The sequence below is a fragment of the Castor canadensis genome, chromosome 11 (genome assembly GCF_047511655.1).
Source record: "Castor canadensis chromosome 11, mCasCan1.hap1v2, whole genome shotgun sequence".
Classification (NCBI taxonomy): Eukaryota; Metazoa; Chordata; class Mammalia; order Rodentia; family Castoridae; genus Castor; species Castor canadensis.
In genome coordinates, this window is record NC_133396.1 from 58771343 (window position 1) to 58785194 (window position 13852).

General features: G+C 43.1%; 1 long non-coding RNA gene across 1 annotated transcript; it reads right to left on the bottom strand.

The window, feature by feature from the left end:
- Positions 1-1914: 1914 nt before the first annotated feature.
- LOC141413826 (uncharacterized) lies at positions 1915-13129 on the bottom strand. The gene is made up of 3 exons (XR_012438757.1): positions 12945-13129; positions 8353-8462; positions 1915-1996 (listed from the first exon to the last, which is right to left on the bottom strand). It is a non-coding gene; the product is annotated as an uncharacterized lncRNA (long non-coding RNA).
- Between the last annotated feature and the right edge of the window lie 723 nt (positions 13130-13852).

Below are 13852 nucleotides of genomic sequence, written 5' to 3' on the forward strand. Positions count from 1 at the left end.
CATACCTCCAGCCCTTTTTGTGTTGGTTATTTTTGAAATAGGGTCTCACTTTATGCCTGGGCCAGCCAGGCATAGGAGGACTGCAGTCCTCCTATTTATGTTTCCCCATGTAGTTGGGATGACAGTCATGGTACCACTGTGCCCAGTCAATGGTTGAGATGGGTTCTCTTAGGCTTTTTGTCCTGGCTGGACTCAAATCTCAATTCTCCAGATCTCTGCCTCTCAAGTAACTAGGATTCTCGACCTGAGTTAGCATGCGCAACTCCATTGTCCCCTCTTCTGCAGGGTCCTCTGTAATCTTGAGACACAGGCACATTCGGGAAAAGGTCCTAGACAAGAAGACATAGGATCTATGTTTTAGTTACAATTTTTATCATCTGGTAGCAGGAAAATACACATCAAATTATTCCATAAAAGGAATCTACTTTTCGTGCTACCCTGAACCACTCCCTAAAGCCACATGCAGATCTGTTATTGGTACCATTCTTCATGAAAAGCCTGTCTGGATTCTTGCTCCTACCCACACTCCAGTACCTCCTCTAGACCAGCCCTGCAGTCCCTTCCAGAGCCTTCCCGCTCTGCAACTCCTGTGTCAGCTGACCCATGCCTCTTAGAGTCCCCTTGTTTGTAGCGCACTGTGCCCTAACCAATGTGTTGCTACTCTGGTTACTGTGAGTAACAGTAACACAGGGGAGAACTGTGTACAAAGCTGTGGAGGAGCAGGGAAGCCTGGGTATGTGTGTGTATGGGGGGTGGGGGTGCTGAGGGGATCTTGGGCAGATGGGACTTCGGTTGAGTCAATCTGACATGGTTTTGTCCCCTCTCCCAGCAAGGCAGGGAGGATAGTAGCATCTTTATGTACAAAGGCTAAGGCAGGGACAGGTTTGAAGTGTGACAGATGGGCAGGTGACTATCCCATGGTTAGTCCCGCCAAAGACTCCATTATGGGTTGGAGGAATGGCTTGAGTGGTAGAGTGCCTGCCTGGCAAGCACAAAGCCCTGAGTTCAAACCACAGTACCACCAAAAAGAAAAACAAAGACTCCACCTGTAAGCCTACTGCAGACTGGAGTGATTCAGCTGCTTGCTAGCACTCTGTGTGAATGGGCTAGGGTCAGGATGATAGACAGAGCCTGGACAAGTTGAAGAGTCATTTGAGAGGGACATCAGCCATGTCACCTGCCAGTGCATACAGACAGTGCTTCAGGAAGCCATAATGTGAATCACATTGTTTCTATGTTGCTCATGGCAAGACTCCAAACCTAGAAAAGAAAATCTAAGCCCGAGCTGTTTGCCTCCCACAGGGCCTGCCTGGCCACTGAGTGTTGGCTTTAGGGAGGTGCATTTTTTTCCTCCTCTGTGGGCAGCAAATTCCCACAAGTCAGCCTCATGTGTTGCTGGGCTCACCAAAGGCTTTTATTGGCTGCGAGAAGGGGCAAGCCAAGCCTGTGTGTGAGATGAACTGGTCTTATCACTGTGGTGCCTTGGGACCTCCCAGCAGGCAAGTGCTGAGCACAGCTCTGTCCCTTCACTCCAGGCAGTAGATGAGGCAGCAGGAGGCTTCGGAGCTGGCTCTAAGTCACTTGTGCACACTCTGTGCCACATATGGCTCTCAGCTTTTTTCATACACTCACTTATTCCATGTTAAAACTCTTTGGGAAAAAATCAAGGATCTACTATTCTAGTCCTCATTTAACAAAATGATGAAACTGAGGCACACATAAGTTAGGCTGTCAATTGTCTTAGTCTGTGTTCTTGTTCTTATTCTTTTGAGACAGGATACCCCTATGCTGCCCCAGCTCCAAACTCAAGATCCTCCTGCCTCTACTTCCATGTTGGGATAACAGGCATGAGCTACCATGCCCAACTATTAGTCTGATTTCTGCTGCTGTAACAAAATACCTAAGAATAGGATATTTATAAGGAATAGAAGTTTATTTAGCTCATGGTTTGAAGGCTGAGAAGTCCAAGAGGCTGGTGCTGGAGTCTGCTCAGCTTCTAGTGAGACAAGAACAAGAATGTCAGCGAAAGCTTGCTTTTACAGCAAAACCTCTCCCACCATGAGAGGAATCCATCAATTCCTAAATGGATTAATCCATTCATGAAGGTAGAGCCTCATGACCCAATCACCTTCCAAAGACTCCACCTCCAACATTAACATATGACTTGGGATTAAGTCTCCAAAAAAATACTCAAATCATATAAGTAGAAGAATCAAAGTACAAAGTCCAGAACATATCACCAAGGAGAAGACACCCTCCCCAATAGCTCCACACAACAGTCCTACATGAAAGTCCCGGAGATGCACAGTAGGCATGCCCAGCCCCCCACTCTTCCCTCTTCTATATGCATTGCTCTTCCTCCTGTCCCTCTACCTCCTCCCCAGTCACTGGCTAAATGGGTTCAGACATGGCTATCTGGTCTGCACTCAAGTTGTATATGGAAACAGAAAATCATAGAAAAAAAATCAGAAGTTTCTTAACTTTCCCTCTTAGCCCCCAAATTTGCCTATCAGGGTGTTAAGCATCAGCACATATCACCCAATCCCCCCAGGGACCCATACATCCAACTAAGTAAGTCAAAAATGGGCAGACAATCAAACCAGGCACTTCATTGGCTGACCTCTGACCCACGGCCCAGGGCAAAAAGAGGACCTGGACCAATCCAATCATCTCTCAGGAAAGCAAATAGAAGGTAGAGAAAGAACTAACTGGCAATTGGCCAGAAGAGCCAAAGGTAAAAGGATGCTCTGAGTTTTATAATGGCTGTGAGAGGCTATGGCAAACCAAAAGGATTCCAACAAGACTTGAACATTGCAATTGGTTGGTACAGCTCTTAAGTATCTTTACTTATACATCATTCCCTCTCTCATTTTGTGTATTTATCTGTAGAAATAACTCATTTCTAACAGTCTAATTAGACTGCACTAATTACATCTCCATGGTGTCCTTTGGCAAGTTCCTCTGTCCCCTGTAAATTGGCCATAGTATCTATGATCTTGAGCAAGTCTGGTTTGTTTTTCCATAGATGGTGTTGCAAATATCAGGGTGGTCTCTCCTTTCGTGATGTTAGCAGCTATTGACAATCTACTGACTGGAAAATTTTTATTAGCATCTGAAAGTTGGTAGTATTTTCATCTTGTCCTTTTATTAACTAGAATACGTCTATCCAGAGCCACTTCTCATCAACTTTGGTTTTGCAGAGGTATAACATGAGAAAAGCAAAACAAATGTTGGATTTTTTTTAGCCAGTTGTTAAAATAATAAATTGAATACTCCTGATACTCCACAAGTACTAAAATCACTGTGTTTTTGTAACGCACTTATAGACATGCAGTAGCCCCCTTGTCTGTGGGGTGTACATTCCAAGGATCCCAGTGAATGCCTGAAGCCACACATATCACCAAATCCTATAGACACAGGTTGAGCATCCCTACCCAAACAATCTAAAATCTGAAATATTCCAAATCTGAAACTTTTTGAGTGCTGACATAATGTCACAAGTAGAAAATTCAATGCCTGGCCTCATATGACAAGTCACAGTCAAAACACAAGTGCACAACACACAGTTTATAAAATTGCCTTTAGGCTATAAATGTAGAGTGTGTGGGAATCACAAGTAAATTTTGTGTTTCCATTTGGGTCCCAGCCCCAGGATCTCCTTATGCATATGTAAATATCCCCAGATCAGAAAAAGTCTCAAATCCAAAATACTCTGTTCCCAAGCATGTCAGAGAAGAGATACTCAACTTGTGCTGTACTGTTTTTTTCCTTTACATACACATTTATGATCATGTTTAATTTATAAATTAGACACAGTAAGAGATTGACTATTCTTGTGCTTTGGGCCATCTTCAGAAAACACTGCCAGCAGTGGCAACATGGCACAGCCCTAGGAGTCATTCATGCCAACACTTTCCCCTGAATATTCATTCATGCATTCATTCACTGGTCTACTCAACAAATAATTCCAGCAACTTTTAAACTTTTTAATAAAGAGGCCATTAAGATGGAGTAGATAAAGCATCTTTAAGTTCATATATAACCTAAGCCCAATGTAGACAATAAAATGAGCCTAAAGTCTTGTCCAATCTGAAACCATCACCTAACCTGTAATGAAGGTCTTTCCATTCCACCCAGTGAAATACTTTTTGTCTTTCTTCTCCATTCACCAAGGACTTCTCACTCCCCACACCACTGAGGAAGCTCTCTGACCTCTTCCAGCTGAGTGTTGCCCATTTATGAATACTTAGCTCAAGTAAATGCTGTTAATTTGATTTTGTCTGAAGTTTTTCTTTAAACAAACTCCAAAGACTTATACAGAATTTTTTTCCATTGAATTTCCTTTTAATTCCTACCTTGTTTTACCTAAATCGTATAAAAAGTAAGCCTGCCCATCTTAGACAACTTCCAGCATCACCCCCTCTAGAAAACATTCCCGTTCTTTCCTTAGGAAAACTGTTAGCTCTCCTGGGACCTTGTTCTCTCCACCAGCACACTTCTTATGCCTGAAGTGTGGCTGAGTTCACACCTAACTAACTACACTACAACTCCCAACCAACCTTGCAGCTAAATGACCTGAGCTCTGGTCTTGAAGTATAAGTCAAAGTGATATGTACAATTTCATGAAAGTTCCACAAAGAGAGGGGGTGTGCCTTTATCTTTTCCTTTTTGTTCCCCCTGGTGCTTGGAATTAAATACATGGTCTCACACATGTATTTAAGTGGCAAGTTCTCTACTTTTGTTTTTATTTTGTTTTTGAGACAGGCTGCTACCTTTCCTCTCCAGGTCAGCCTCAACTTGTGATTCCCCTGAATAGCTGAAATAAGCATGTACCACTACCCCTGGCTTCTTTTTCCTTTCTTTCTGATGGAATGTATACTTCATAGCTGGAAGCTAGCCAGACCATTTTGTATCATCCAATGACTTTGGGAACAGAAGTCATAAACAGAACAAGGTAGAGTACTCAAGTTTTTTTATTCGAATCAATGGAGATTGAACCCACTCCCATGCTAGAGAAGCATTCTACCATTTGTGCAACATCCCAGCCCTTTCGTGTGCAGTTCGAGATAGGGTCTCACTAGATTTGCCAGGGTTGGACCTGAACTCATGATCCTCCTTCCTCCACCTCCCAAGTAGTTGGCATTACAAGCATGCACCGCCATGCCCAGCAAGAGCTCAAGTTCTTCACACTGTAGAGAGCCATTCTCATCTTGGACCATCTCTATCCAGATTTTTACAAGTAACAGAAGTGATCTTCCATCTGGCTGAAGCTAGCTATTGGATTTTTTTGCCACTCATAAGAAAACCCAATCCTAGCTGATGTGATACATGCAAAGGGGAAATAATACAAAATGCAGTGCAATGGTCTCTCTACTGAACCATGTATTCCTTGAGTTTGCACTCCAATCATCCTTACATCTTCAGAGCCTACTAGAATCACAGTCTACAGTAAGTAATGTTTGTAGAAAATAAACATTTTCTGAATTAAAGAACACAACCATTTAACCTATCAAGATGCAAAGAAACTAATTATATCGTCCTCTACCAGAATTTGTAGGCACTGGTGAGAAATAATGGACCAGATAGCCAGCCACCCAAGCAGGAGAATGGGTGTCTCAAAGAGTCACATAACGGCATGGAGCTGAACGCATCTGTGGCGTTGCAGACACATCAAGAATATGGGAATAATCTCAGAGCGATTGAGTGGAGACTGCTTAAAACAGTGGGACTCCTATTTCTATTTAAACTAATGAAGCAAATCAATATGTGTGGTGGTCACAGCATACATGTAAGTAACAATGTCAAGGTCTTTAAAATACAACTGCCCCTAAGAAAACCACACAAAACCAAAGAAAGTAGGTCTAAAATGAAGCAAGGTGGGTAAAATTGATAATTATTAAAGTAGGGCTGTGAGTACATGAGAGTTCATTGCACTAGTCTCTCTACTCTTGTGTATCTTTGCAAAAACTGTAATAAAAACGAAAATAAGAACAAACTCACATTGCTCTGAGTCTTAATTCGTGTGTGCATTTTACTTTATTTTCATTTTTATTAAAAATATTTTCAAAGTTGGGGATTTGGGTCAGTGATCAAGTACTTGCCTACCATGCATGAAGCCCTGGGTTCAATTTCCAGCACCACAAAAAAAAAAAAGTAAATTCAAAATGTGTCCCTTATGAAAAATGAAATGGTGACAAATATGTGGAAGAAAGTCCCCCTTAAGTGAGTCATGGTGGGGACAACTACTTACCCAAGAAAACCAAACAAGTGAGGACCAAGGTCACAGCATTCAGCCAAGGACCAAGGCCACAAAGTACAGCTGCAAAAGTGCTTACACAGAATGTTCTGAGAAAGTCAAGGCCACAGCAGCAAGGTGCTCTAAAACAACCAATCAGCAAGGCTCACCTAGACCAAGTAATCCCAAAACAGCCTGCCCCAAATACCATACCAGGGCAGCTCCACCCCTTTGTGCTCTGTGACCCTCTGCTTCTCTTAGTAGTGCCCTAATAAATGTCTTGCTTCTCCTACTTGCTTGTCTTGGTAATTTCTTGACCAACCCGCAGCACCAAAATCTCTGACATTTTGGTGACCCATATGGGGACCTTATCTCTACTGTCTCACATCAAGATCTTCAATAGGGCTATATTTGGACTTGGGAACAACTGTGGCTCTCTGACCAGGGCTACTCCATCATAAGACCTTGACACCCTCTTCTTGGGTGTCAGGAAACCATCACCCTTCGAGGTAAAAGACCTGGGCCTTACACTGTCTAGTGGAACAACTTGCTGATAATTTCAGGTCTCTGGTCTGGACTATTCTCTGTGAAGACTCAAAGGTCAAGGAGAAAGGGGCCAGTCCAACTGTAGTCTGTAAGGGTGAAGAGTCTGTCCTCTCTGTTTTACTGTTCCGTGTCCAACACACAGTGCATGGGACCATGCAGGTCATCCTGAGCAAATGTATTGCATTGTAGGTGACTCTTTTCCTCCACCATAACTTTCACTTTGAAATCCCTTCAAAGATGCCATCTCTGCCCCTTGGAGGATCAATGATGAGTATTCCGTTTTTCCTGCCTTTCCCCAGTCACCTGACATCGAGTCCCCTCATTTCTGAGGGTTACACTTAGTCTTCAGAGTCCCCTTTCTTTCTGAGGGTCACACTCGGTCTTTGGAGGGACTTCTCACTGAGTGGGACACCTTGTCAGAAGCCACACCTCCGGTCCTTTGTGGATAGCCCAGCCCTTTCTCTTCCAGTAAGACACCTCAATGAGACTTAGTGTCACTGAACTCTTTCCCCCAACACACGCACATGGGTCAAACCACTCAGTCCCCTCAAACTCGCCCCTGGAATGCATTGGGAAAAATTTGATTCTCAGATTCTTAAAAAAGAAATGGCTGGTTTTTCTCGGTGATGTGACTCGGTTGATCTATAAACTGTCAGACTGAGAAATCTGGCTCTAAACAGCATTCTCCATTATAATACCATCCTTTAACTTGGCCTTTTCTGCAGTAATTCCTCCAAATGGCCCAGGACCTGGACCTGTGGGATGTCAGATGTGTCTGGTCCATTTCTCAAAGCCTCTAGATTCTCAGGACATTCTAGTTGACCCCCAACTCTCTTGAGTTCTACAGCACCACTCTGTATTATCCCCTAATTCTTCCAGTTCCTCTTCCTCCTCCTCTTCTTCAGGTGCATCAGCATCCCCATCCCACCAGATGACTACAAATCCCTTTCTTTCTCACATACTAGGCCAGGGCTAAAGTTTAAGGCCCAAGAGGTCCCCAGAGAGGGCCTTTACCCACACTTCAAGGTTGCAAATGGAAGAATGGGAACCACCAGAGTTCATGTCCCTTTCCCTGTGGCTGACCTGAGCAAGAGAGAAGACAGGTTCCACTCCTTTAGCCAGGACCTCTCTACTTTCATTAATTAATCCAAGGTCCTTACAAACTAATTTGACCTACCTTGGCAGGATCTCCTCACGGTCCTTAATATGGTTACATTCACAAGAAGAAATCCCAATTTGGGCACTGGCTGAGACCTGAGCGGAGGAGGCTCATGTTTACAGCACTTGCTATCCCCCTGACTCAGAGGCTGTATCCAAAAAAAGTCCTAATTAGGCCTACCAGGAAGGGGCCACTGGTAGGGATGGCTGAGACTATATGCTCACCTACCTTCTGGAAGGTATGAAAAAAGGCAATAGTGAAGCCAATCAATCACAACAAATTAAGAGAAATCACCCATGTTCCAACTGAAAATCCAGCCTTGGTGGATGTCATGGGCAAATACACCAAGCTGAACCCTGAAAAACCAGAGGCTTCTCCATCCCTGTTATACATTTTATCAGCCAATCCTCACCAGACATTAGATGAAAACTCCAAAAGTTGGACCAAGGGCCACAGACCCCCTTCCCTATTTTGTTAAACATGGCCTTCAAGGTCTTCAGCAACTGGGAGGCATCTTGAAGGCTGAAAAGGAAAAGGGACAAGGAAAATCATAAACCACAGCCCAGTATATGGCCACAGCAATTTGCCAACTCGTGCCCCATAGCAGGATATTCCGGCTTCTTGCACACAACCTGCCTACCTTGGTCTGTGGCCACTGGCTCATCCCTGTCCAGTGAGCAGACTCCAGGTCCCTCAGGTGCCCCTGCAGTCTTTATTGGCCTGCTATAGGCACAGCCATCCAGGACACGTTATCACAGTTGTCACCTCCCTTCCACCAGGCCCATGTCCATACTGTAAACAAGAGGTCCATTGAAAAGGGAACTGCCCTTCTCTTGCCTATAATAGGAGGGCATCCCAAGTCTAGGGCCCCTATGGACAGCCTACTCCTGGGAACCAGCAGATGCCTCTGACCCTGATCCTGGACTATGAGGAACCAACAGATGGGGGTTACCTCCTGCAGCTCAACTGACATAGGGGGAGCAATATACAGGCTCCCACATTCTTCATCTCTATGGAAGAGCCTCAGGTAACCCTAGATGTGACAGGAGATAAGATTATTTTTCTAATCAATATAGGAGCCATTTATTCTACCTTCCCTGGACCCATTTCTTAGTCCCCAGACCTCCTCGTAGGAAGAGATGGACCCAAAAGAGTTTTAATACTCCTCCCCCTGCTCATTTGCCCAATAGAGACCACTGTCTTTAGCTGCTCTTTCCTGATACTGCCTAATTGTCCTTTCCCACTCATAGGCTGAGATATCCTGTCCAAACTAGGAACCAGTCTTCATGTCCAGAGCACAAGGGTCTTCTTGCCCTACAATCCCAAGTTACTTTGATCATTGACCCCCTTATACTCCACCAAGATCCTCCTGAGGTCTGTAATGCCACACTCCCCATGAGTTTGTTATCCACAATCCTGGTCAAAATATTTCTAAAAGACCCCAATTTCTCCCCCAAGTGTCCCTTTTACCCTCTCAAGCCAAATAGGGCTCCATCCTCTTATTATTAAATTTTTATGGGCTGGCCTGCTCTGCCCCTGCAATTCTCCCTGCAACACTCCCATCCTGGCAGTACAAAAACTGGACAGCTCTTACAGGATAGTATAAGATCTCAGGACCATCAATGAGGCAGTTATTCTTATCCACTGATTCGTCCCTAATCCATATACCCTACTAGGTCAAATTCCCCCAAGACTTCTGGGTTTATAGTCCTTTATCTAAAGGAGGACTTCTTTTGCATTCCCATACACCAAGATTCTCAATTCTTATTTGCCTTCAAGTGGAGGGGCCCTGCTATTCAGATGGCTCAGAAGCTAACCTGGACAGTCCTGCGTCAGGATTTTGGGACAGCCTCCATTTATTTGGTGAGGCCCTAGCAAAGGAACTCTCCCAAATACAACTCCCCCCTGAATCTGTTGTTTTCCAATATATCCATGACCTTCTTGTTTGTAACAATAGCCTAGATATAAACACCTGTTCCTATAGACACTGGCTGCATGCAGATATAAAGTGTCCCCCACTAAGGCCCAAGTTTCCCTATAAGAAGTACTATTTTGGAGACAGATACGAACATCTGGGGCACAACATTTGACCAGTGCACACAGGAACTTAATTCTAAACATAACCATCATTGCTATCAAATAGCATTCCTGGGAATAATGCGGTGTTGTCATATCTAGATCCCCAAGTTTGAACTCATAGCCAAATTCCTCTAGGAGGTATTTCAAGGACTTGAAGAGGAGCCTCTACACTGGACCCCAATGGACTTACAGGCCTTAAAACAAGCCCTTCCTACTGTTCTTGCCCTGCCTGACCTGAGAAAACCCTTCTCCCTATATATTCATAAGAAAAGAACATGCACGTCAAAGGACTGGCCCCTGTGTCTTAGAGCATTAGCCTCAGTAGTTTTTCTGATAGAAGAGGCTTCAAAATTGATCCTGGGACAAGGGAAAACAGTATTCACTCCCCATCCAGTAATAGGTGTCCTGGTTTTTAAATGGCCACATCCAAAAGTTCCAAGCTCTCCTGCTAGAGACCCCTGACCTCCAGATTCAACCCTGCCACATTGTGGCCAAATCCCTACTGTGACCCTATGCTCCAACACTCTTGACTGCAGGCCATTGATCTGACCTTCATGGCTAGGCCAGACCTCCAGCTGAGCCAATTGCACTCACTAGAGCTCTTCAATGAGGGGTAGATAAAACCATCAACATAAATATTTGTTTTGCCTATGCCTTTCATGTTGTTCACACACATGTGGCCATATGGAAGGAGAAGGGAGTTTTAAAAGTCCCAAACAGCTCAATTAAACATGCTCCTGAAGTTAGAAACTTGCTGGAGGCCATTAAGCCTCCAATACCAGCAGTCATTGTCCATTGTAGAGTCCACCAAAACACCATGGACCAGGTATCTTTGGATAACAAAATGTACATTTAAGATTTGAATATGCATGGAAGTCAGATCTTGGAATGCTAGGACATTCCAACTGTAACTAATGAGGAAAGGAAAGGTCACCAGGGATGGGACACTTGCTTTTCACTTTGTAGAATATGTTAATACAGTTACATGTGACATATTCATTATAGACAAACTAATTTTAAAAAGGAAGTATGCAAAAAGTGACTCCAATAATCTGGTAAGTATGTATGCTTTGAAGTAAGGATAGCAAAGAAGAAATTCCCAGCACCCCCATCTGCCCCTGTCCATACCTATCTGATTCATTCAGAACCAACCTTTAAATTCCTGGTCAAAGGTCATCTTTCACAACTGACATAATATTTGAAGGCCTCCAGGAGCTTATGGACAACACAAATGGCCCAAACAAACCAGCTTAATTCATTAAGGAGTGGTAGGGATAACTATCTGGCTAAAGGCGTTACTTTTCAAAATCTTGGAAATGGGACAGGAAGGCCTAGGGAATGGAGTTCAGTGGTAAAGTACTTGCCTGACATGCTTAAATTCATGGGTTCAATCCCCAGAACAGCAAGTAAGAAAACAGGTCAGCAGATCCAAAAATCAATTGTAGACCAGGCACAACTTTGGCTCTAGTTGCAGTTCTGCCAAGAAAGGCCCCCCTCCCATTTCTCCCACCCCATGTAGAACTGATTATTCCCTCTCCTGAGCCGCCTGGTCCTTTGATCACACTTTCAAATCACTTACATAGTACTACAGTCATTCATGTGCCTTTTGGATTTATAGCTCTTTGACTAATTAATAATGATCATCACCAGCCTTTATTGCAGGGTTATCAGAGGCCAGGCAACACGCCAAGAGCTTTACACCTGCTATCTTATTTGGCCCTCATAAGCACCCTGGAAACAAAGTACATTTTTTTTTTCTTGGTAGTACTTGGGATTGAATACAGGGCCTCAATCTTGCTAGGCAAGCACTCTGTGACTTGAGCCACACCCCAGTCCTTTTTGCTTTTAGTTTGTTTTTCAGATAGCATCTCAGGCTTTTTTGCTCAGGCTGCCCTCAAAACAAAATACTACTGCCTCTGTCTTCTGAGTAGCTGAGATTTTAAGACCCACCACATTCAACCTAAGGTACAATGTTTTTGGTTCCTATTTTTCTGATGAAGAATTGAATAATTTACTCTAGATCATATAACTAGCACTGGCATGGGTAGGCAGAGCTAGGATTTGAACCCAGGCAGTTTAACTTTACAATCTACCTGCTTAACCAGCACTTTCTTTTGGAAGACAGGATTTGTGTCTTCTACTTGGAGATGCATCATAGTTTAAATAAAGCAAAATTAATTTAACAATATTTTATTAGGCAACCAAACATGAAAATTTTTCCCTGTTTCCATAAAGGCAAAACAGGGAGTAGATTCCATGTCATATGTGACCTACAAGTTCTTTGTAGGAACAATAACTGCTGTGTGAAAAAACTGAAAACACTGGTCTAGGTGAAGATAGCAAATCATAAAAGACCTCGCCCACATTGTAGGACTTCATTTATATGGATTGTCCAAATCAGACCAGCCTGTACAGATATAAAACAGATTGCTTAGGGCTGGGGGAAGACAGAAGATTGGAAGATGACTGCTAAACACTAAGGGGATTTACGTTGGGGTGATGAAAATATCCTTTTTTCCTTTTGTGTAATGGTTGCACACTGTGAATATTAACATTTGTATGAGTTAAATTGACAAGTTATATAAAATGGGAATGTATCTCAATAAAGTTTCCTTTTAAAAAAATATTGATAATCCCTTTCTAAATATAGTTCCAATAGAAAGAGAGTAGATATAATTAATGAGCAGCAGTAATGATAGATTGGATACCTAGCGAGATAGGCAGATATCTAGACAGATGCTAGATTTACACATCAGTTTTCTTCTCATGTCTTCCTTCCTAAGACTAGCAAACTGAGAGAGAGCAGGTCTGTCAATCAATCATGAGAGTGACTAAGTTCTGAACATGACACACAACAAAGACAGAGTATTGGACACCACGCCAGACATAACGCACCCAAACGTTCCCCTCCCCAGGCCCACTCACACTTTCTCCATCACTTTTGGCTGCCCTGATCTTTCGAGTTTTTTGTTCCTTCTCTTCCATGTCCATCAAATTCCCCGGCTTCAAGTTCTGTTTTCCTGATGAAACCCAAAAACAGATTTTACCAAGTCAACCCTTAGCTTTCAGCTCCAGAAAGAATGCTACACTGTAGTTATCCAGAATCCCAGACAATCCCATAAGATTTTATCTTTGGAACACATTATGTCATTTATTTTGCAAGACAGTTCACAGCTAATTAATTCCATTTTTCACTGGCAACTATCAACATGAGTTTGCACTCCCAGAAGCAACTCTGGAGCTATCCAGGGCTCTGAGACTGGAGCAGGCAGGCAAGAGGTAAAATGCTGTCCACAGTTTGTCTCACAGCCAGCAATGCAAGTGAAAATACATGCACAGGTTCACAGTCCTATGCATACAGACTTCTAGAAAGGTCAATAAGATTTTCCCTCCCCTCATCCAATCCGTAAGCTAGTCATCCAACCACACATCAACCAATCCAAAAATGTGGAAATTTTCAACCGGAAACTTTCCTCTCCATCTCATATCTTGGACTCTCATCCAGTGTTTCTCAATCCTGTCTGACTTTCATTATTATAAACTTGTGTTCCCAAATGTCACCCCATGAAATATCCTTCCAAATCACTTGGAAGCTAGTCACAAACACAGATTTCCACAATCTACACCCAGGCACACTGGCTCGGTAGGTCTAGAGTACAGTGTAGGAACCTTTAGTTTTTTGTGGGTTTTTTGGGTTTTTTAATTACTTTTTTATTTTTATTGACAAATAATAATTGCATATGTTTATACAGTACAATGAGGAGTTTTGATCTAAGTATACCTTGGCTATTTATCATTTTTTGTGGTAAGAATATTTTAAAATGAACCAAGAA